Below are 23,967 nucleotides of genomic sequence, written 5' to 3'. Positions count from 1 at the left end.
TAATATGTTTCTCTCTACCATCTCTTCAATATTAGTTGCCTAAGATAAAGACAGAAGCAATGGGAATTCCCTCTATGAATTTTTGGGTATGGCAACTGGGATGCCATAGTAACAAGATGAAACTATAAACAGCTAAAATCTAAATTTCATATTTTAGCTGTCTATAGCTAATTATTACATCCATTAAGGTAATTATTACATCCATATAAGTAATAATTACCTTCCCTATTTTGGACTTTCAGTAATCCAAATAGAGAAAAAATAAATAAATCAAGGTAGTTTAAATATATACACTTAATTTCAATGAATTAGAAGTTATACTTTTTGAAAATAAAGATTAGGCAGGTGTTATATGTACTTTTCATTAAGAATACATTTCTGTTTTATTTTTTATTTTTATTGGTCTGATGCAATATGTCTAAATGAAAACATCGGTTTCTGTGTAATTAATCGATACAGTGCCTTTTAATTTGTGAATTTAGTTACTGAAATAAATCAAATTTTCTATAATGTTGTAATTTTTTGAATGAGACGTTTTAATAATCCAGCAGAATCTGATTAAATATCCCTACAGTTACTTCTCCACCAGTCGTAAGATCCGATTTTATCCCTGTTGGATTCTTGACCACCATGCTTGGCAGAGTTTGCAGAGTTCATTTAAATTGGTTTCTAGCCACAAAAAGCACATCTTGCTTAAAATTTACTGCATCTGGCTCCCCCCCGCCCCCCCAAGAGTATTTGCATTTGCCGTTTGAATGTAGTTTAAATTTCAATAATCTGAACCGAACTGTGGCACTCGGGTTGAATGAAGTTGTTCCGGATGTTCAGGAACAACCAGGAAACTACCAAGGTGCAAGCCTGACACTGACTGTAAAACACGTTTTCAAATCACTATGGACTGGTGGGCTACCAACAACACCACAACTGGCCAACTGAAATTAATTTGCAGGTAGAAGTTTAATGTTCAGGCAAAACAAAAACTGAACTGTGTAGCCAAGAAAATCTTGGCATAAGGTTGTTGTACTGGTGCTCTTTACAAAGTGGATTGGCTGAAGGAGAATGAGTGGCTATTAATTTGAACAACCAAAAACAACTAGACTCTTTTTTTTTTCTGTACCAGGTGCTCCAAAAGGTCAACGATCCCAGAGAGAGCTGGAGAAATCTGCAGATATTTACACTCTGCATAAACTGTCCCAAACTGCCATCTGTGATGATTCCATAAAACAACAGAAGGGCTCTCGACTAATGGCAGAAATAAAAGAACAAAGGTGGCATGAATTTCATTATTGCACCACATGGACAAAAGAGAAGGTGTGTTGTAGGTTCAGTTTAAATGCTAAATCATCCTAAAACTGTTTAAGTTAGTAAGAAGTTTTAATATTTACAAAATACAATATAGAACATGAGTCTAAAGTAATGTCTACAGCTGTTGTGAAGGGACAAAAGTCAGTCTCTAATTCTGTTGAGCCACTACAATAAGTTCCTGACATGCCAACATATAAGTATACCGAACAATCAGCTCAGCAGTCGTCCTTCTGCTGGGAGAAATGCAATAAAATAGGAGGTTTGTGGTAACACTTTATTTGAAGGGGGGTGAATAATACTGTCATGACAATTTCATTAACATGATTGTTACTGATTGTTATAAAAGTATTACTGATTGCACTTTAAAAATTAGGTAACTTTATGTTATTAAAGGTAAAGTTTAAACAGTAATGATTTCTTGGTTAATGTCAAGTTGTCATAACAAAGACATTTTGAATAATGTCAACTTTGTATTAAAAGTGTCATAATTTACCGAATGACGCTTTATGACAACAGTCATAAATATTCATGAAGGCTTATTCATGTTCATGACAGGTGTTATGTCATGTTTATGACAGTGTCATGACAGTCTTATTCACCCCCCTTCAAATAAAGTGTTACCAGGTTTGTTTATATTAGACATGAAATAGTCTTCCATAAACATATTTCTGCACCTCAGTGACTGAAAGCAGCTTTTAGAGCCTACTTTTACTTTCAGCCATCTCTGCACATTGAGCAATGATTGCATGGTTTGTGATGCTTTTATTACTGCAGTTGTGTTTTTCATCATTCTGGAACAGGCTTTTTCTTTCTCAACTGTCAACTTATAATTTTTTGAGAACTAAAAGCATTACAAATTTAATATGCCAGTGGTTAACAATAGGTGAGAGACATGGTGATTCCTGTTGGAATCTGGACTTGCTGGAAAGGGCAACAGGTCAAAATGAATGTGCTCCCATTGCCTGGAACTCGCTACAGGATATGTGATCAATTCCTACATATCTGGGGCTTATAACGAGAGAAATCCCCACATATGTTACAGTGATTTGAAATAACATGGACACCAGCTGTCTGCTAACACTCTGCTATTTCAGTATCCTTATAGCTAGCAAACTAACAATTCAGTTATTAAAGTTAAAAATTATGTCAGAATTACATAATCATTTCCCTCCACTGTGTGCATATATCAGCTAAAGATTGAAATCCTATTTTATACTCAGTTACCGTAATTGTTGTCAGCACAGTTATAGTCCAGTTGTGGAAATGGCAGACCACAGTCACAGTTCACTTCCAGTAAATTAAACTTAACATACTGTTTAAAGTCTTAATCTCTCTCATTGAAACTCATTTCTCACAGGTGCCCATCTGCCTTAAAGTCAGAAATTTGAGAAAAAAAAGAAAAGAAAAATGTAGTGACCTTAATCCTCTGCCGTATGTTTCTAACACAGCAATAAAAGGAAAACATAAGAACAATTCTGCAAATCATCTGATAACTAAAGCTGTAAAGGACATGCAGTGTTAAGCAAACTTCTAAAAACTGCCTATTTTGATTTTATTTCTGGAAAGAAAAAAAGAGGACAGGACATGTGAGCAACTTGACAATTCTAACAAAGTTGTTACTATCCAGAAAGATGTAGTGGAGGAGGCTGACATCAAGGAAAGAGTACAACATGAAATAAAAAAGAAATAGCCACAAAAGAAGTTCGGATGAACAATAGAGGATCAGATCAAATGGGACAGTAATGAGAACATCGATCTGCGGTAGGCACACAACAAGATCTATGGCTGATCTCACAAGTAGTTCAATTTTTTCCTGGACAGTTTTCTGTACTTACAAATATGTTTTTCCTTTAATGCCTGTGGTATTAACTGGAAAGAGATAAAGCAGAGGAGACCAACAAGAGAGCCACCTAAGATGGCCGCTAGGAAGACAGAAAGAGACAGAAAAAAATTAAAGCTGCATATTCCTGTTAAGTACAAGTAGGACAAAAAAGGAGGTTGAAAAATATACAAATGTCATACAACGTTTTGCTGAAGGTTAAACTGTCTCAGTAATTATTGCGATAAACAATAATATATAGCTATTGAGACCTCTTTTAAGTAATATGTTGACAATGACAAAATAATAATCAAAATTTGCTCTCTCAAAGACCAATAAATCTAAATTTTGTGATTTTCTGAAAAAAAAAAAAACTTTAAATATTCAAAATACAACCAAAACCAAGAAATAAAATGTATTAAGATGTCTCTAAACAAATTGTCTTTAAGAAATATATTACACATCAGCAGCTCATTTTAATTTATCATTCAATTACTTGTTGTTTTTTTTTGCTTTTTGCGATGCGATTAGAAAGAAATATCGTTGAAGAGTGGATATCAAGAAAGAATGCTAATATTTTGAAGTTTTAGAAAATATTTAGAGAATATCTTCGCCATCTGTTGGGATTAATGATAGCTGCATTAGCTCTGGTTGATGCTACCAATGTGTGTTAAAGGCTTTAAAAGACATGATGTGGTGCCCCTGATGTGTGTTACCCTCAAAACTCCTCAATATGGAGAAGGATGTGGCTTTCTCTATATTCCTGAAGCTGGAAAACAAAGTGAGAAAGATCTCAGCAAATCCTCTGACACATTCACCACAGAAGATGGAGGTTACACAGAAAATGTACAGTTTTAAACCTGTTTGATACTTAAATAAGTATAAGACACCCTTAATTGGGACAGACTTTTGTACAAAAGGTTATATTGAGTCCAACAGGAAGGTAGCATATCTACCAATTAACAAGAATAAACCCACACTGTGCATGACATGTGAAAAATCATCTAAAAGCATCTTAGGTTCAGGAGAAATGGTTTTTATTTTGTTCTGTAGTTTATGTGAATATTTGAAGATCACAGGAAAATAACTAACACCTGCAACAAATTCACAGACATTACCTTGGCATTAGTTTGATCTCTATCTTAATGAAGGTTTTGATGATAATGGAGTGAAACGAAAATGTGAAATTCCAATTTGTTTTCTTGTAATTACTATCTGCAAATATGATGGTACCCTTTTCCTTAGAGAAGCTTGGGGCATAACAAAAGGGCCCTTTTAGGGCAAGAATCACCATAGAAGGGAACAAACTATTAGATTAATAGTTACTATGGTAAGACCTGCTCTTTTATATGGAGAGCACTCTATGTGCCTGTAAACCTAGTTGCTGTGGTGATTCCTGCCCTACTGGTTTAATATCTATCATGGTGGTACACGCCCTTTCCAGTCGTACCACCAGGCTTGAAGGATGATTCTGAAGTTGTATTGTTCTGTGGTTCCAGCCCTTGGCGATTTGCATGGCCTAAACTTAATTGGGACCTTGACATTAAATGCAAACAACAGGGACAAATTGGCAATTTTTAAAAATCAGTTTTCTTATGCTCAGTTGTAGATCAGAAAATAACTTAAATTTTTCTTTGCACTTGAGTCAACTTGAAAGAATCACCAGGGATTTTAGGCAGTGGGACATTAGCGAAGTATTGACTTGTACAATAGTTTTGAATTTCTGCAGCCCCATACAATTTTGTTCCCAATGAAAACAAAAGGATTTATCACTTGTTACTATGGTGATTTTCACCATTTTCTTAGGGAACAAACTCCAGACACTGGTTGCTATGGTAATTCCTGCCCTTTATGCAAATATAGCCTAATGATTCACAGGTTTTTAATAGTTATTTCTGCCATTTTAGAAAACAGAAACTTCCTACTCATTTAGAAGCATCAAACGCTTTACACTTATCTTTAAGGTGGAGAGAATGTGCTTAAATGGTACAAAAATACAAATTAAAGTCCAACAATAATATTAGGAACTTAATTTAATATATTTTCATTAAGGACATAAGCATTTTCTAGTGTTATATTTATTGTATGTTTTGCAATCTAGGAAGCAACACTTTTAATTTTTTTTTCTAGACAGATGCTTAATTTCTACATAATGGTTTCACCCCAATTAATGTATTAAATATATTTTCTACTCTTGCTCTGTGCTTTCAAGATAATATTAGAGCTGTAATGTATTGTTTCATTTTCTTAAAATCTGTATCAAGTTCAATATTTCAGTATCTAATAAGATTGTGTTCATATGCAATGTCCTCAAATGAGACCAAAGAGTTATTAACCAAAGCTTGATATAATGTCCACACAAAGAGACATGAAATAATTCTATAGAGTGTATTAAAGTTGCACAAAGTGAGTCGAATGGAGCTGGACTGTGAACTGAAGTGCCACTGAATAAAGCATCTTTCTAAATGAAGTTAACACTGTGAGCACAGACCTGTGCTGCCGGCGGCTGATAAGGAGAGCTCTCTGTGTGCCTGTAAGCCTGGTATCTGCTGTTTGATCAGTGATGTTGGGACTGTTGTTGCTGAGTGTAGGACATGGTGATGCACTGCACTGATGGCAAGATGCAGACAGAGCAACATGTCAGCACTGGAAGACATCCAGCTGTGCCGTCAGTGGTCTGCTTCCATGTAAAAGTCTTTACATCAGTGAAGGGATCAAACACAGAGGGAATGGGTAGAGTGACATCAAAGGAGAAGACTGTTCAGTATGAAGCTAAAGAATATAAAAATCAGCAAAGGAAATTAAAAAGCTCTGGGGAAGCATATCAAAACCTTCAGTAAATGTCTTTAAATCCAATGGCTCTGGGAAAAAGAAACCTGCAGTTAGCAGTACAGATGTCATCTTATTTTGTTTTGCTCATCAAAAGATTTATAGAGGTGAGAGGTTCAGGACAACCCATCTAATAGTATAATCAACATTATATCTTTAAAGTTGAAGCATTAACAGCAAAATGAAAAAGTGGATAAGTGTAAGGATTTCAGTATTAGGACATAAAGAAGGACATAAAGGTAGGAAGTCTGAGAGTATACAAGGAAGTTGGATGAATAAAGCTAAGCAAGGAAACCAGAGAGGATGAGGAACAACATGAGAAAGAAGGGAGATGAAGAAATAATGGACAGACATGAGGTCAGAAGGAGGGAATGAAGGAAAGAGGGAATGAAAGAGGAGAGGAGGAAAAAAATAAACAAAAGGTAAACGGTTACCCACAGCTCCTTCATTGGGACAGTTTTAGATGAACCCAGTTCAAATGCTGTAAAAAAAAAAACAAAAAAAAAAACTAAATCTCACTAAACACTTTTAGCTATCCAATTAATCTAAAACACAGATATCTGCTTACACTGATGCTATGTCAAGCAGAAAGGGTTGAACGTTTTCCATTAAAGGTTTTTTTTTAGCTGCACATGGATCCTTTGCTACAAAGCATACTGATCTGTGTTTAGGTGTCAATCTGTGCAAACGTTCCAGGAATTTTGTGACTGATTCAGTTGTGGTTTTGTGGTCAAGCTGTTTTATTTTTAGATAAACTACCTTTCTTTTTCCCACCAATCCATATTTGTTCAGCCTTTTCCAACCGACCCATCAAGAACTTCAATATTCAACATAACCTCAATAAAATGAACCACTGCAGTTCTAATTTCATTTTTGTTAAATAACACGAAAACACCTTTTGTGACAAAAAAGCCCACCTTAAGATGTATTCTTATCTTTCAATGTTCGCTCTAATCCTCCACATCTGTGGTTCAGCCCCACTGAAATGGTAGCGTGAACATTTCCTTAAATCCTTGACAGAGATTACTTTCTCACAGCGGGGAAAAGACACCGGATCTCCTGCTTTAACATTAAAAACCGCGGTTTAAATAAGAGATTCACAAGAAGAGGTTGGAGGGAAAAGGGATGAGGGCTGTGGTTGGAGACAGACCAGCTCTGATGAGTGGGCAGAACATGATTAAGGATAAAAACTGTGAAAAATGAAACCGAAGCAGTGGATAGAGCAGAGAGTCACATTAGCTCAACTGTAGAGACGAGTGTTTGAGTAACTTTAAATATGCATTAGGTGTCTTGGTGGTTGAGTCTTTCGCAGGGAAGTGAAAACATCCCAGTGAGTCTCTGTACTGTCAATCTGTGCAGAGATGCTTGCAGTGTCTGATCTGCAGTAAGAGAGCTCTTGATAACCGAAATTTCATCCTATGAGCAATATAAAAGCAGCGACAGTCATAGAAAATGAACACTGACCTGGTTTAATGTGTAAAAATCAATCTGTCCAAACAGATGTTCACTAATTACTCTCTTCTTCAAAAGCACAGTTAGGTTGAGGGGCATAAAAGTGGATAAATCTGGTTGAAACACCTCTGGATTGAAGTGGTAAAATTGAAAACAATCAGTTACAGAGAAACCGATTAACCTGAAATCATTTTAAACTCTTTTAGCTTCACATTTGTTGTTTTCCATCCTTAAGCCCAGCTTTAGTTTAGAAGTTGAAAAGGTTATCATTGCATAAATGTATGTGTCAGGCTCAGGGAATAAAACAACAAAGCATTATCTACGTTTACACTATTTCACAGTGAAGATATGCATCAATAACTTAAGAAAATGTGGGTTCACAGAGAATTTTTGAAAAACTGGACATTCAACTGGTGCTTGAGGGCTGTAGTCTTTCAAGAGCAGACATAATTTGAATTGATGTTAGCGATTTGGTATTAGCTTCAGCTGAATACATGATGTAGTTTTTTAGCGTTAGCAGAACTAGTGTTTATGAATAGTGCTTTAGGGTTGGTGCAAGTTTTTAGTTAACACAGCTGGTTCTTCACATCTTGAGTAAAATACACGTCTCTGTTAGTTACTTCTATCTATGCTAACAACTGAATTTGATGTTGTTAAACAATTTTTGATTTAAAAGTTTACAGTGTTTTGCACCATAAAACTGCATTTTTACTTACAGTTGTCACATCAGAATCTCGAAGTGGTTCTGACCCAGTACAGATTCTGCAAACAACGCAGGGCTGTTACATAAGAAAATGGTTTGATCAGTAATGTCCTAATCTGCACTCATGTTCTGTATAGATCAGACCTGGACAAACACACACACTGCAGATCAGATGAAGACCTTATTTTTTCTCTACTACTCTCAGTGTGATCTCCAGTGGCCTCATTACTAAAATCATATAAAAACATAGCCTGGGACCTTGATTTGTTCAATAATTCAGGCTGCTTCTCTACGCTGTCTGACTGCAGCTGCTGAAGGCAAGTCTGCAGGATGCTGTTAATACAGAGTAGAGAACACAACTCCTCTGTGTGTGTGAGAATAATTGAGCTGGGTAATGAGACGAATACATCAGGCATTGCCTTTGGACAGACCGTCGGACAAGTGGAAATTCCCCTCGTTTCTAAAGAGTTTATTTTTCCTTTAGCTGAAGTCACCTGAATGTTTTTGTCATTTAAATAAAAGAGTGCAGCCTGAATAAAGCTTTCATAGTTAATTGCTAAAGTAACGGAATTGTTAAACGCTTCCTGAACTTGAAATTGTAACACATTCGTATGGTAAACCCATGATATGGTAAATAACCAGTTGTACATAATTTCAGAATTGTGAGAAAAAGATCTGAGATTAAAGTCAGAATTATTTTGTTTTTAATCCTCTTCTGTAGTTTCAAGCATATCAACAGAAAGTTAAGTAGCAGGAAAAAGTTTGATAGCAGATAAAAAGGTACAGCAGTAAAAACTACCGAAAATGTACTGAGCTTCTAAAAATTACTTTTTAATGACATTTTAATGTACCGATTTTATTGAGAGACATTTCTATTTATTTTACTGACTTGGAAGTGCTGTGGGAAACAAGTCAGACGGCATTTGAGGTGATAATGTCATGATGTGTGGTTGAGAGTGGTGAGAGAGACGCCGGGAATCCCAGGTAGTCATGATGAAATATAATTTTAATGAAAAAAACCAGGAGGAACAACAGAAAATCCCAGGCAGCACAGGAACAGACACAGACGTGAAACGAGGGAGAGACACGACGACGATCCGACAAAGAACACTGACAACAGGTGGGACTAAATACACTGGGAGGGTAATCACAGGAACGACACACAGCTGGGATCAATCAAGACAGACTCAGGGGAAAACAGGACTAGACAGACAGAAACTACACAGAAAACACAGATCCTAACAGATAAAAGTTGAGTCATTCTGGTGTCATCAAATTGCTCTGTTAATGGTAAAGTTGCATAGAAAAGATGCTTATTATGGAGAAATTTATTTTAATATTTCCCTAAAATACTGCTTTTACGGAGACTTTAAGCAGTAATTTAAAGAAGATAATTTGGGCCACTGAAAAATAAAGAATTCTGATGTTTTCCTCAGAATTCTGACTTTAATCTACTGAGATTAAAAGTGAGAATCCTGAGAAAAAGTTCAGAATTGTGAAATTAAATTCAGTTTTGTTTAAACTGAGTTTAAAAGGAAGAGGATTTTCAGTGACTAATCCTCTTCCTTAGTATTTAGCTCTTATTAGTTGCAACATCTTCTCCTGACTCTTGGGCCTCCAAATGTTCAGCATATTGTTGTTTATTTTCTGCATGTGCCATTTTTAACTTGCGTGAGGAGGAAGAGGAGATGATTAAGGAAGAGAAAAGTCAGAAACAAAGCGATAAAAGACCCAGTACAGTTTCCCAAAGGCAATTAATTAGATTCACCATCTGCACTCCAGTCGGCATCATTCTGGGAAAATTAGAACATCTCAGTTAATACGCTCTGGGTATTTTTCTTTGCGTCTCCATGACTGTGATTTAAATTCTAGTGTTTATGTTTTTCTTTGTCAGCAAATCTAAACCAATAAGCACCACATACACAACTCCATTTTAATTATAGAGCATCCTGCAGAGTTCCCTCAGATTCTAGTTTTTCATCATTCTCTGGACTTGAAAGTTTTCACAATTTTTGATTTGTTTTATGTAATGATGCCTTTTGTTTTGTTTATTTTTGACAAATTCAGAGGCAATAAAAAAGTTGTAAAATTGAAATAAACATTCTCAAATATTTTGCTTAGGAATTTGAAAAAACATTTAAAAATATGGTTAAATGTAATCGTTTCCCGTTTAGTGGTAAAACGGCATTACTTGGATGACGCTGTGACAGACCATTAAATGTTCTTAGTAACACTTTTATGATTTTCACAAAAATACTACAGAACAACTGAAAAAGTGTGCTTTCTTATCACTTGTGCCTTTTAGGTCTGACATATATTGTCACTTTTAAATAATATTTAATGTTATATCAAATAACATTAAATATTATTGATATTATTAATATTATTTAATGTTATATTGAATAACATAAAATATTATTGAAATGCAAAGAACGTCTTTGCTAACACTAAGTATTGTGCAGTCAATTGTGTCGGCCAACACTTTTAGTTTCCTTCTAATCTCTGTAGAAAAAAAGTTCTGTATCAATAGTTTTAGCAATCAGTCAGTAACTGTTTGATCTTTATTAATCTTTCAGTTATTTCCATTCACTTAGAAAGTATTTTTTTTTTTTTGCTTTCACTATAACATATCCACTTCAGCTGCAGAAAAATCTATTACGGTAAATGTGCCAAATGTGCCTTGCAAAAACATTTTCTTTTAAGTCTGCTGTTATTGCACATTTCAAGTTAAACTAGAATAAATACAATTTCATGACTGCAAGACTCTAATATTCAAAGCTGAAGCTGAAAGAGCCAAACTTTTTTTTTTTAAATTGCTAATTAAAACTCCTGTGGCAGACTTCTTTCTCCCTGCAGAGCAGAATAATGTGAGTCATCAGAGCTTTCCGGTTCAAACTTCAACTGCTGTTTATTGAACTAATTGTGCAGTTCACCTTCTTGGTGCATATACAAGGCTTTAATATTTTTGAAAGTTTTATTAAGTTAGCTGAGTTTAAATATATAAAAAACATACTTTTGTAAAAAGTTAAATTGCCGCATAAACCTAACCTTTAGAACATGTTTTCATCTTGCTTTACCCTCACAGAGCAGACCAACCTCTCTCTATCTGCTGCTGAAGCACCAATCGGTCTGCTAGTCTATCATAGTTTAAAATCCTGTAAGAAATAAAGACAAGAACAAATGGGGAACCTTGTCTGGAATGGGAGCCCTGATGGAGCCAGGCCCGAGGGCGCTGTGGTTCAGCATTGGCTCCTGGGGCTTGAATTGAAGCACAGGAAACCCGTTCCGTAGGGACCCACCATCTCTTGGGAGAGAAGCCGAGGACGATTCCAACATCTTTTCCTGCATATTTCCCTCAACAGCCTAAAAAAGTCGATGTTAGTCGGTGCATCAGATTGGCCTGAGGAATAACTGTCTATGCACGGTTCTTTGCCGGCCTTGTGATGAACAGCTGACCTTTCCTTTTGAACCCCCTCTCTCAAATATTGACCATAGGATTTAAGCAGCAAAAGTGACTCTGACCTCATCCAGCTTACTTCTCCTGCAGTTCAAGGCCCTGGAGCTGCTGTAAAAGTTCTCATCAGTTACAACTCCACTCAGCAGCCAAATGCAAGCCTTGGCAGAAAGTCTGTTGATCAAAGCTTGTCAAGCTACCATTAAATGTGATTTGTAGACTCCAGAGATGACTGACATGTGTAAAACAGGCAGTGTGTAGAGCACTGAGATCGGTCGCGTAGACACTGGGAAAATTGTCCGATATTTGTGAGAATTTTCTGTATGAAACAAATCTAACTGATTTGTTTTTTTGTTTTTTTTGTTTTTTTTATCTTTAAATGAAAACTTTTAACAGAGCAGAAAACTGATCAAATCAGGTCAGAGCTGTTCAGAGATGCTACAGACATAGAAGAATGTAGGGAAAAAAATTCATATTTGGATGCAGTAATATAAATAAACATTAAAAATAAAAAAATACTTTTGAAAATGTTTTGAAAAATGTAGAAAAAAAAGCCAGTTTTAGTTGAGGAATAAACAAATTTATTCCAATGTAAAATGGCTAAACACAATGCATCACACAATACGCAGTTCATTATTCAGCTTTTTAAAGAAAGTTTTATACTTCAGAGGTTTAGTTTGAAGTGCCTCGACTATTGAAGTGAAAGTTAACTCCAATATGTGATCCAAAGAGCTGTCTGGTGCCTTCAGGAAGACTGTAGCATATGATTAGGCTGGTCAGAGTTTTCGAGAGGTTTTAAGAAATTTGAATTCAGCCATTCAAGAAAGTTTACCCTAAAAGCAAACCACAAGATCCTAAAAGATGCTAAAAGTAATGCCAAAACCGCCTTATCTTTGCCAAATAGGACTCAGTTGTAGTTGGACACTATGTTTTCATACCCAATAGTACAGTGGACTTGGTTCAATTTGGGACCAAAATTGCAACATTTGTTACATTTCAGCTGGTGCAGTTTGCTCTCACATTACACTGTGTCAAATGAACCAAAACCCTTCTAAGAAGCTGTTCACCTCCTCGCCTATGGTGGCACTGTACCAAGAACCAACAAAGGAAACTGACACACAAAAAAAGTGAGAGATAAAAAGTGTCTGATTTTAGCAGTTGTAGTATTTCTCTTCAAACTTTGGCAAAGCACCACAAACCATTTCTCCTGCTTGCCCCAGGCCTGCATGTTTGATCTGGTTGTATTTACCCAGAATGCCTTGTAGTGCAAAAGTTTGTAATGATAAGCAAACTTTTGCAGTTTGCTTAGCACAAGAACCGCACAAGAGTTCACTTCAACTGAACAAAGACCTTTTAGGAGGTCAGAGTTCACTTTCTATGGTTGATCAGAGATTGATTGCACATTCACACCTCCCCAAACAAACTGGACTATCAGGCCAAACAAACTAGTGTTTGATAAAAGTGGACTAAACAGGACTGATGTGAATTCAAGCTTAAGCCACCACAGAGGACATGTTTGCCATAAAACAAAAACATTGTTCAAGGAAAACAACCTCATATGAACAGTGAAGCATAGAGATGGAAGTGTCATTGAATACATTTACCATGTACAAGACGGTATTTTAGGAGGCAATCTGTATAAAAATTCAGCTGAGGGACAACTAAACCCTTCAACATAACAAAGACCCAAAACCATACCAGTAAATCCATTAAGAACTGGTGGAGCATTAGGAAAAGGAAAGTTCCATGACAGTAGAAGTCCAGATCTTAATCTCATTGCATGGCAACTGGATGTAGATACAAGAAACAACATTTCACAGCTAAGAAGTGATGAGTGCAACAAGGTTTCTACAGACAATGACTGCAGCTTTTTATCTAAAGGAGGTAAGACCATTAGGGGATAGGATGCCCCAACCTTTATTGTTAGAATCCCACATGTCTGTATTTGGAAAACAGAAGAAGCCGTCTACGTCTGCAGAACATAAGACATGACTTATAGAAGCTTTTTATATCCTGATCCAAACCACTTTTTCACTCCTCTGTAGAATCAGACTATCAGATCAGTTCAAAGTAAACTGACCCATCCTGTTAATCCCTTAGTAATTGTTCTGCCTTCTTTTAAAGGTTTATTGATCCTGCTAAGACTTTCAAGGTCTTTAGCATCTTAACATTAAAAGGATTTAGCTGGAGTAAAAGATTTGTTTATTTAAATTGCATGGGTAATCTGTGACTCTGCATCTCCTCAACAAGCTCCGTCGCCATAGTTTCTACTTAAGATCGATCGGAGCCATATAAAGTCCACCAGACGAAGTTTTCTCTTAGGTTCTCACTGAGTTTCAGACTAGACGATACGCTGTAGATGATGTTTTTATTTTCTGTTAAATATCCCAGAAGTTTCTACTTTATTTTAAAACATCTTACAAAAAAAGAGCAATAACACAAATTTTTCCTCCTTTTTTCTCAGCTACTTGATGTTTCAGGATCACCCCGTGCCCCGAAGCCAGAAACGTGGAGCTGAAATGACTCCCTGACGCAATGAGATCAATTATTTCATCATTTATCTTTTAAGCTTGAAGCAGTTTCATTAGTTTCTTTTTTGTCGAGTCACATCAACCCTCTCACTCTTCCTCCCTCCACCACCGGCTTCCATTTGTGCTCTCTTCACCTCTTTATTTTCAGCTCCATTCTGAGCAATCTCTTCCTCCCAGTCAAGCTCTGCATCTTCTCATTTCTACATCTGAAAGCTGTTCATCCCGCATCCTTCCTGAAGTACTCCTGCTTTCTCCTTCCCATCAACTCCTGCTGATTTGCTTCACATCTCCATGAATCTTCACCATTCCATAATTTTCTGCCACGCTTTTCCTGCTTATTTCAGACACAATGAGCCGACCAAAGGGAGTAGGGGTAGAGCCTTGTCGACAGCAGCATGCATTAAATCCCCAGCTGACCTCCCACTCCATTTCACTTCTCTAATCCGGGGGCCAAAACGATCGAGGTGAGATGCCGCCCCCACCGCCTTCTGGGGGAAGGTTGGCTTGCTAATTTACCCCCCATCAACCCTTTCACAGTCTTTCCCCCAATGCTGCTGTAAAAAAACCCCCACTGTGTCATTGCACTCATGTATGGAGGTCACCGTTCTCCGCTGGGCGACCTCGTAAGTTTTGTGTAGCAATTAATTACTGTCACCGCGGCCGGCACATATGGGCCTATTATCATAAGGCCTCACAGGAGGATGTTTCCTGCTGTGGGAAGTCATATGGAACGCTTTAAAATGCCAACGAACTTCACTTTCTCTCCTGTCGCTGCTGTAGTCTAGCAGAAGATGGATTTCAGAGGTTATTTTAATTATTTATCCACTTTGACGAGATTTGTGAGGAATCTTAACTTTGAAGATGCTCTGCAGAGACACAGAAAGGTCACCATTCTTTGATTTAGATGTTAGAATTTGAAAAACAGAAAATATGGCTTGTTGGGAAACAAAAAGCTCCTTCTATCTAACAATAGAATAGCATGATTTGGGTTTGCAGGTTTGGACCTGAATGAACGAGAAAACAGTTAGAACAACATCCTTTAAACTCCAACAGATTTGGTTCAATTGAGATCCAAAATTGCAACGTTTGTTACATGTTCAGCTGGTGCAGTTCACTGCACTATGTCAACTGATCTAAACCCTTTGAAGAACCCTCTTTCTCTTCTTACCTGTGGTGGCGCTACACCAAGAACCACTGTATGAAATTATACGAAAACCTCTGAAGAAGAAACTAAGCACAATTTTGTTCTTCACAAAATGTGAACATTTTGTTCACATTTTGTGAGAATTCCTACAGCTGCTAAAATCTGACGTTAACCTACTCTCATTTACATTTCATGAAGAAAGAAGTTGCGCTCAGCGTCTTCTTCAGAGGTTTTTGTCCCGTTTCTTTCAGTGCTACTTGGAGTAGCGCTGCCACAGATGGGGAGTTAAACAGATTTTTCAAAGGATTTGACTCATTTGACAGTGCAGTGTGAAAGCCAATAGTTACCTCATCAGCTAAAAATGAAATGTTGCAACTTCAGTCCAGAATCAAACCTCCCGGACCATCACGTATAAAAACACCATGTTTCAAACAAGCATACCAGTTTCCAATTACAACCATGGACGCCCCTTGATTTGGGCTTGTTTGGACATCTTGCGCTCATATATATCTGACCTTCAACACCTTACACCTAAATAGTCTAGTCAAACGTGAGGCTATCTGACCAACAGCTGGTCACACATAACATAACATAAAATCCAAATATGTCTGAAACAGGCCTTCAACCAAAAACATTTCAGTTGTTCTTCTAAACTGAGATTGAAGTCAAAAATCAAAAGTTATTAACAGCTAAATCTTTTTTAGGAGATTCCTTTGGCCATTAAAATAGTGAAAGATGGACACATGCAGCATTCAGCAAGATGAATTAGCTTCTTCCTGGTTTTAATTCTAAGGTTGACCACAAATTTTAAATAGGTTCCCTTCTTGGTTTTGGAAAGCCCATACCACATTGTGTGTGAAAAAGACAATAATAGTACAAGCTCTTTGAGGAAAAAGCCAAGTCAAGAACATCCCAAAAGTGTACCATAAGGATAATTATTACCTAGGGGAAATAGTTGTTGATTTCATTCATCTGGGAAATCAGTTCACCAGCTGTGATGTTGAACCTCCACAGATTACCTTTGTTCAAGATGAAAGCCTTCTAATATTGTCTCCTCATCGGGAAAGACGCATTTTCTGGATGTTTGATGTCATTTCTTTTATTTCTGCCATCATTAATTTACCTAAATCTCTCCTTTGAGCCAGAAAATAAGATTGTGGCCTTGCAAAATCCTTTAAGCTGACTCAGTACCCGGGTTGTGTCCATAGATGCAAAAACCCTCCATAACTGTAAACAGTACAACTGCAACAGAGAATGATAGAGAGAAAATAGATTCAAACCATCTTGTATTAAGGTTGACCTATTATGCTTCCTTGAACATGTTAGGATAGATGGAAGGGTTATACAAAACATGTACTTTTTTTTTTTTTTGCCCAAATCATTCTTAAATAAGACTTAATCTGCTCAGTTCTCTCTATTTGAGAGTGTCTTGTCACTTTAGATTCAAATAAGCTACTGCTAACCACGCCCCAAAAATCAACATTTACACTCATAAAAATGGCTGCGAGTAGATGCACAGTTACACAACTGTAAATAACTGAAAAGCAGACATAGAGTCTACTGCACAACCAACAAGAACAACAAAACACTTGTACAGCGCATGCAGTGGTAAGACTAGCCGACCAAATCTTCTTGTGCTCTGCTTGGGTTGCTAGGTGAGGGGCAGTGCCTGCTGATTTGTAATGTTACATTAGATGTTTCTTAAAATGGCTCATTTTCCAGACACCAATAAACATGATCTTCTTACAGCTGGAGTTTTTTAAACTGCTTTGGCCCAAATGAAAGTACAAAATGTCCAAAATGTGAATTTTCCACAACACATCCAGGTTAAACTTTAACAACGTAGGAGGCCAATTAAACCGTTGAAATTCAAGCCACAAATATGAATATTAAAAGGCAGATAAAATAATATTGTTTAAAATCACTGAATTGTTACACGTTTGTGTTTTAAACTTGTAAAATGATAAAAATATTACTTTTAACACTGAATTAAAACCCAGTCAGAAAGATGCATTAAAATTGAGTGAAAATAAAAGATAAATTAGGATTTTATGAAACAAAGGAGACCTTTTAATATGTGTGATGATATTAACTGGATTTAAAAAAGCTTATGAAAAGATAAACTAAAATGAAATCTAAGTTACCATGTTGGTAACAGTAGTTCTATCTTATGGTGTTACCTTGTCTATGTTTTCTGATATAGAACCATAATTAATAGACTGTACATATCAGGAAGAAGAAGGCAATTTAGCTTGAAACTGAGACGCTATCCTTCCCTGACTAGGAGTGGAGGCCATGTTAAATGCTCCATCTCTCACAGCGGGGGCGTAGACTAATTCCTCGACTCCATCCAGACCCAGAGTGAAAATCATTCCTCTGACTTTCACACAAACAGCTTGTTTCTCCTAAGAGTCAGCTGCTTGGGTGTTTGTTTCTGATTGTCTTGTATTTTCTGTGTTTATCACAGTCACAGCAGAACAGAGTGTTTATGCTGCGTTTACTTCTTTTCGTTTCAATCTAGCTCTGCTTTTCCCTTTTTTCCTGTGCCTGGTCTCCAGTGACATTGCGTTTTCCAGAATTCCTTTCTCCATTTCTGACTCCTGTTCTCCTGCCGCTGCTCTCCTCCCGGTCTTGTTGGCTTTGCTAACGGGCAACTTTGAGGTGGTTCATTCAGAAGCAGCTGGATCTGGTCCTCTCCACTTCATCCTCCTCTAACTGCTCACCTTTCCTTCCACATCTCTGCACATTTCAATCTCTTTTTACCTCCAACAGTCCTCCCTTTCTCTTTTTCTCATCTCTCTCTTTCTCTCCTTCTACTCGTGTGGTTTCATCAGATTTGGTCAGAATAATCAGTAGTAAAATCACCACCCAATACTCCCTGAACATTATACTGCCAGAAAAACAAAATTAGGTCTGTGAGAAAGTAAAGTTTTATAGATATCTGTAAGCTGCTCTTAAAACTATTACTCTGAAAGTTTTTTTATTGATTCCTTAAGTGATTTTGCAGAGACCTAGATCTTGCAGATGTCGTACTTTTTCTAATTTATAATGAATTCTTGATATCTTATTGGTTTTGTCATGAAAGAAGCTCTCTTAGCGTCAGTAATATTTAGCATTTTTGGCAGCAAAGGTAAGAAGTTCATATTAATTTGTGGTTATATGACGTACAACTGTAAGGATAAGAAAATAGGAACTGGGTCTTCAACTTTAGAGTTACCACAGATTTAAGTCTTTACATTTCTGTCCGTCCGTTTGGTTTGGTTCCAGAGAAACGGAGTTGGAGATATGATCCTTGTTACTATTATCGATAGTAAAGATGGTTTGAACTTTGAACTTCCTCCTTCTCTTTTCTCTGCATTCATTAAGCTTTTATTTCCAACTCCTCTGATTTTTTGAGCTTTTGAGATGCTTATCCATTGCTCTCAGTTGTAAAAACAATAACTTATTGTCCCACCTGGTTACGCATTATAACAACCATCCAAAGGTAAAAGAGCAAATTGATAAGCAGCTTGTCAATTTGCAGATCATTTGCTCACTTTTTGTACTCATCAAAAGGCTTCCAGTGTAATTGAATTACAACAGTTCTTCTCACATGTTCACGGATAAGCATCAAATTTACTTTAACTTTGGAAATAAATGGTGTATAATCGATTATGACTGATGTAAAAAGAACCAGAAAAATATCTGGATTGAAGTGTTCTGGTTTTAATGGGAGACAAAGCATTTAAATGACTTGTGCTGTGACTTTGCGCTACACACATAAACTTAATTTATTATTTGCCAACAGCAGAGCGGTGAGTATTTTACTTGCTTCAATCATACATGATACCATTGTTTTTCAGTGGAGTCAGAGCAGAAAAGCCCAGGTGCCAGTCCTGAATACAGGCCCACACGGCATATGCTTCGGTGTGAGCTGGGATCCAGGTGCCTGCTCCTGTACTGCTCAAAGGAATGGAGCAGTCAGCCTTATTGTGGCACATATTGTCATGTTTCCAGAGCGGTTAGGCTGATTTCACAGTTGTTTCCTGCAGTGGGAAAACAGAAGTGGCTTTATGAAATCAAACAGAACCTCAGAGAGAGGCGACGCCGGGAGCAAAAACAAATGCTGCTGCGTTACTAGATGTGTCACCTTGTAGAGCCGACTTACTATACTGCCAGCAAACTCTCAAACAGAACCAACTGCAGCAGAAAAATAATGTGCAACACAGACCATCTCGAGTGCTGAGAATATGCATACAGCCTTTTGGTCTCAGTGTGCCGTCTCGGTATAAAGAAATGGGCAATTATCTTGTACGAGCTTTAAGTGCTTTAGAAGCCTGGTGGTATATTTCTGCTGTATATGCATCTTTCATCTGCATGCAAACTGCACATTTAAGAAACATTTTCTAATCTCAAGAAGTGAAAAAAAATATAAACATAAACTATATTCATGTTTATTACTGCCTAATGTGCTGAGCAAGTGTTAAAGACCAAAATAAGTGTGTTGTCTAAGTACAGGCTGGTAAAAACTGCAAAGAGCTGCAACTGGCTTTTTGGACCTTCCAACAGTGGTTCCTAAAAACTGACTAAAAATTAGAAAGAAACTGAAGTTTCAAAAATACTTTTTAAAAAATATGGGTTATTTTTTAGTTTTTGCATGGAATAATTACATTTGATTTCCAATACAAAAATACAATAAAAGTACCAGATTTTATTTAGGTGTATTTTTCTTGTCATTAGGCTGGAAGCTGTGTGCAAATATCAACATGCCTTATCAGAAAAAATGTAGCCAAAAATGTTTTATGCTTTTTCTTAATAAAGAAATAAAAATGGTTGTTCTTTTAAAATTACAACAGATTTCATGTAGAAGATATTTATAAAATATCTTCTACTTTTATTTATTTATTTTTTTAAAGATCAGGTGATATTTATGGTTCTAAGCCTTTTTTATTCAGATACATTGGCTCTTTGGATTATAAATGTTGCAGGCTGTTACTCCAAGAGGTAAATTACGGTAATTAAAAAAAATAGTATATATGATTAAACTTCTTTCACAAAAACGTTTATACCTACTGTACTGATGACTTCCCTCACAACACTGTGTCTGGATCAAGGGCTGCTAACATCTCTGCAGACCTCACACATCTTGGACACAAACCGTTTTGACTTTAACCTTCAGGTTGGTGAGACAGAGCACTGTTTTCAAAACCTGGTCATACTGTGACTGCGGGAATGCAAGTCTCTTCTTTTGTAATACCACTATTAATATCTAAGGAGGAGTGAACTCATGTCAGTAAGTTGCCAGGTGCATTGTCTTGTACCATTGAGTATAGGATGAGAAAATTATAGTAATACTAGTTGTTATTTGGAAAAACAGAGATGGAATTACTTCAGCGGCAGACCGATTTGTATTTAAGCCAAATGACTGTGCTGAACCATTTAACCTGTGTGTATTTATTGTAAAACAATATTAACTAAACACAGCAATGCAACAAAAATGCATCTCCACCTAAAACATAATAATTCAATACCATTTTCCAAGCTGGAGAAAAAAAAAATATAGTCTGAGTTTTCCCAATGGTCCACAATCACTGTTTATTTAACAAGCAAAATTCAGAGACTGGTACAAAATGTTGCATATGCATAAAGAAATAGGCAGAAAAAAAATAAAGCTGATTATAAAAATGTTATCATGCTGGATGTAAGCATGATAACATTTGTTGCTTTAGCTTGTTTTGGGCTATTTAAATGTAGAAGAACATTTATTTACCCTTATATTTTAGGACAAATACTTGTTTCTAACCATTGCAGAACACCATGCTTTAGCAAATAAAAAAAACATAATATGAACATTCTTTGAACCTCACTCATATGAACTCATGAACCTCATTTCTGAGGTCATTTTTTACAATAATCAACATCTTAGATTCACACATTCAAGCTGAACTGCAAACATCCAGGTATTGTACATTTAAAAATCTGCTCACGGTTCATCAGAAGTTTATTTTTCAAAAGTCAAGAGACCTTTTTCTCCTTAAGGATGTAAATATTGACAAGCCTCTCTTGGATTTGATATTCACTTGCATTTTTGTTGTGTCTTTATGTTTGGCTTGCCCAGGAGTATTTCTGTTTGTGTCTTTGGTTTGTTTTGCTGGGTTCTTTTTTCTTTTCTTTTTTGTTTAACTAAGTAATCCAGATATTTTCTAGCAATAAAAACTACTTTACATTTCATCAGATTCAACACTATACAATCATCCAAACAACCAGCTCTAGACTTGTTGTTTTAACATACTGAGATTACATCATTTCCTTAGTGATAAAACAGTTCATGTGTTGAGAATTGAATAATTACTTGTATCCAAGCAAAAAAAGTTTAATTTTCAGTTAAAACAAACTGGGTTATGGAGGAAAATTGGCCTTAAAAGAATCATCAGAGAGATGGCGAGAAAGACATGTGACAAGACAATAAACAACAAAGCAACTACAATGTGTGTATTTATCCAAGTAGAATTGATTTAGAAAGCACAAAAATGAGCATTACCTACAGATCTAGCTGCGGAAAATCTTCACACTGCCACACTCATCAGTATTTCACACCAAATATAACTCACAAACAAAGTTCTGAACAAAAGCATCAGATATTTAAAGAAGCTAGTCACAGCTAGCCACTACTCAGAAATAATGCTGGTGAAAGTGAAAATGTTACATCTGACTTACAGCTAGTTAAAGAGGTACAGTGGGGAGAACAAGTATTTGATACACTGCTGATTTTTCAGTTTTTCCCACTTGCAAAGCTTGTAGATGACTGTAATTTTTATCATAGGTACTCTTCAACTGTGAGTGATGGAATCTAAAACAAAAATCCAGAAAAATACAATGTATGATTTTTAAATAATTAATGTCCATTTTATTGTGTGAAATAAGTATTTGATCATCTATCAACCAGTAAGAATTTTGGCTCTCACAGACATGTTAGTTCTTCTTTAAGAAGCCCTCCTGTTCTCCACACATTACCTGTATTAACTGCACCTGTTTGAACTCGTTACCTGTATAAAAGACACCTGTCCACACACTCAATCAATCAGACTCCAGCATCTCCACAATGCCCAAGACCAGAGAGCTGTGTAAGGACATTAGGGATAAAATTGTAGACCTGCACAAGGCTGGGATGGGCTACAGGACAATAGGCAAGCAGCTTGGTGAGAAGGCAACAACAGTTGGTGGAATTATTAGAAAATGGAAGAAATACAAAATAACGGAAAATCTCCCTCGGTCTGGGGCGCCATGCAAGATCTCACCTCGTGGAGCATCATTGATCTTGAGGAAGGTGAGGAATGAGCCCAGAACTACACGGCAGGACCTGGTCAATGACCTGAATAGAGCTGGGACCACAGTCTCAAAGAAAACAATCAGTAACACTCTACGCCGTCAAGGATTAAAATCCTGCAGTGCACGCAAGGTGCCCTTCCTCAAGCCAACGCATGTCAAAGCCCGTCTGATGTTTGCAAATGACCATCTGAATGATCCAGAGGAGGAATGGGAGAAGGTCATGTGGTCTGATGAGACAAAAATAGAACTTTTTGGTTTAAACTCCACTCGTCATGTTTGGAGGAAGAAGAATGATGAGTACAACCCCAAGAACACCATCCCAACCGTGAAGCATGGCGGTGGAAACATCATTCTTTGGGGATGCTTTTCTGCAAAGGGGACAGGATGACTGCACCATATTGTGGGAAGGATGGATGGGGCCATGTATCGTGAGATTTTGGCCAACAACCACCTTCCCTCAGTAAGAGCACTGAAGATGGGTCATGGGTCATGCCGGGTCTTCCAGCATGATAACGACCCAAAACACACAGCCAGGGCAACTAAAGAGTGGCTCCGTAGGAAACATCTTAAGGTCCTGGAGTGGCCTAGCCAGTCTCCAGACCTGAATCCAATAGAAAATCTTTGGAGGGAGCATAAAGTCCATGTGGCCCAGCGACAGCCCCGAAACCTGAAGGCTCTGGAGGAGATCTGTATGGAGGAGTGGGCCAAAATCCCTGCTGCAGTGTGCGCAAACCTGGTCAAGAACTACAGGAAACGTCTGATCTCTGTAATTGCAAACAAAGGTTTCTGTACCAAATATTAAGTTTCATTTTTCTGGTGTATCAAATACTTATTTCACACAATAAAATGGAAATTAATTATTTAAAAATCATACATTGTATTTTTCTGGATTTTTGTTTTAGATTCCATCACTCACAGTTGAAGAGTACCTATGATAAAAATTACAGTCATCTACAAGCTTTGCAAGTGGGAAAACCTGAAAAATCAACAGTGTATCAAATACTTGTTCTCCCCACTGTAACTCTTAGTGGGGTTATATCTGACTTGATACTAGTCAGAATAAATTAGTCAGAATAGACTAGTTTATGTCAACGATTATCTAGAGCTAACTAATGCTCAGAACTAACCAAAAGTAAGGTGAGGGTTTTAGCTCAGCAGCAGCCTGTTGAAACAGTTAGCCGAAAGAATGATTAGCTTCAACAGTTGGTCAAAGCTACTGGATAGTTAGGGGTAACTACCAGTGCAAATGTTTATTTCACTTTCAATCTAAGCACATTTGAAAGGGGACATTTAAGTTAGACCTAAAGACCAGTTTAAGGTAAATCCTTGTCTGAAAAGCCCACTGAGAAAAGAACATTATGATGAACAATCAAAACTTTAACTGTTTTCCTCCATCATTATCAGCTCATCCTGCAATTTCAT

General features: G+C 36.8%; 1 protein-coding gene across 1 annotated transcript in view; it reads right to left on the bottom strand.

Annotated features, from left to right (window-relative positions):
• The window catches only part of sgcd (sarcoglycan, delta (dystrophin-associated glycoprotein)), a 152,950-nt gene that overhangs the window by 128,849 nt on the left and 134 nt on the right, over positions 1-23,967 (bottom strand). The gene's annotated exons all lie outside the window — the stretch shown is intronic.

This window comes from Poecilia mexicana, unplaced genomic scaffold (assembly GCF_051168715.1).
Source record: "Poecilia mexicana isolate PSO_F unplaced genomic scaffold, ASM5116871v1 scaffold_14, whole genome shotgun sequence".
NCBI classification, from domain to species: Eukaryota; Metazoa; Chordata; class Actinopteri; order Cyprinodontiformes; family Poeciliidae; genus Poecilia; species Poecilia mexicana.
Note: the sequence above shows the minus strand (reverse complement) of the source record. Positions and strands in the feature narration are given on the sequence as shown.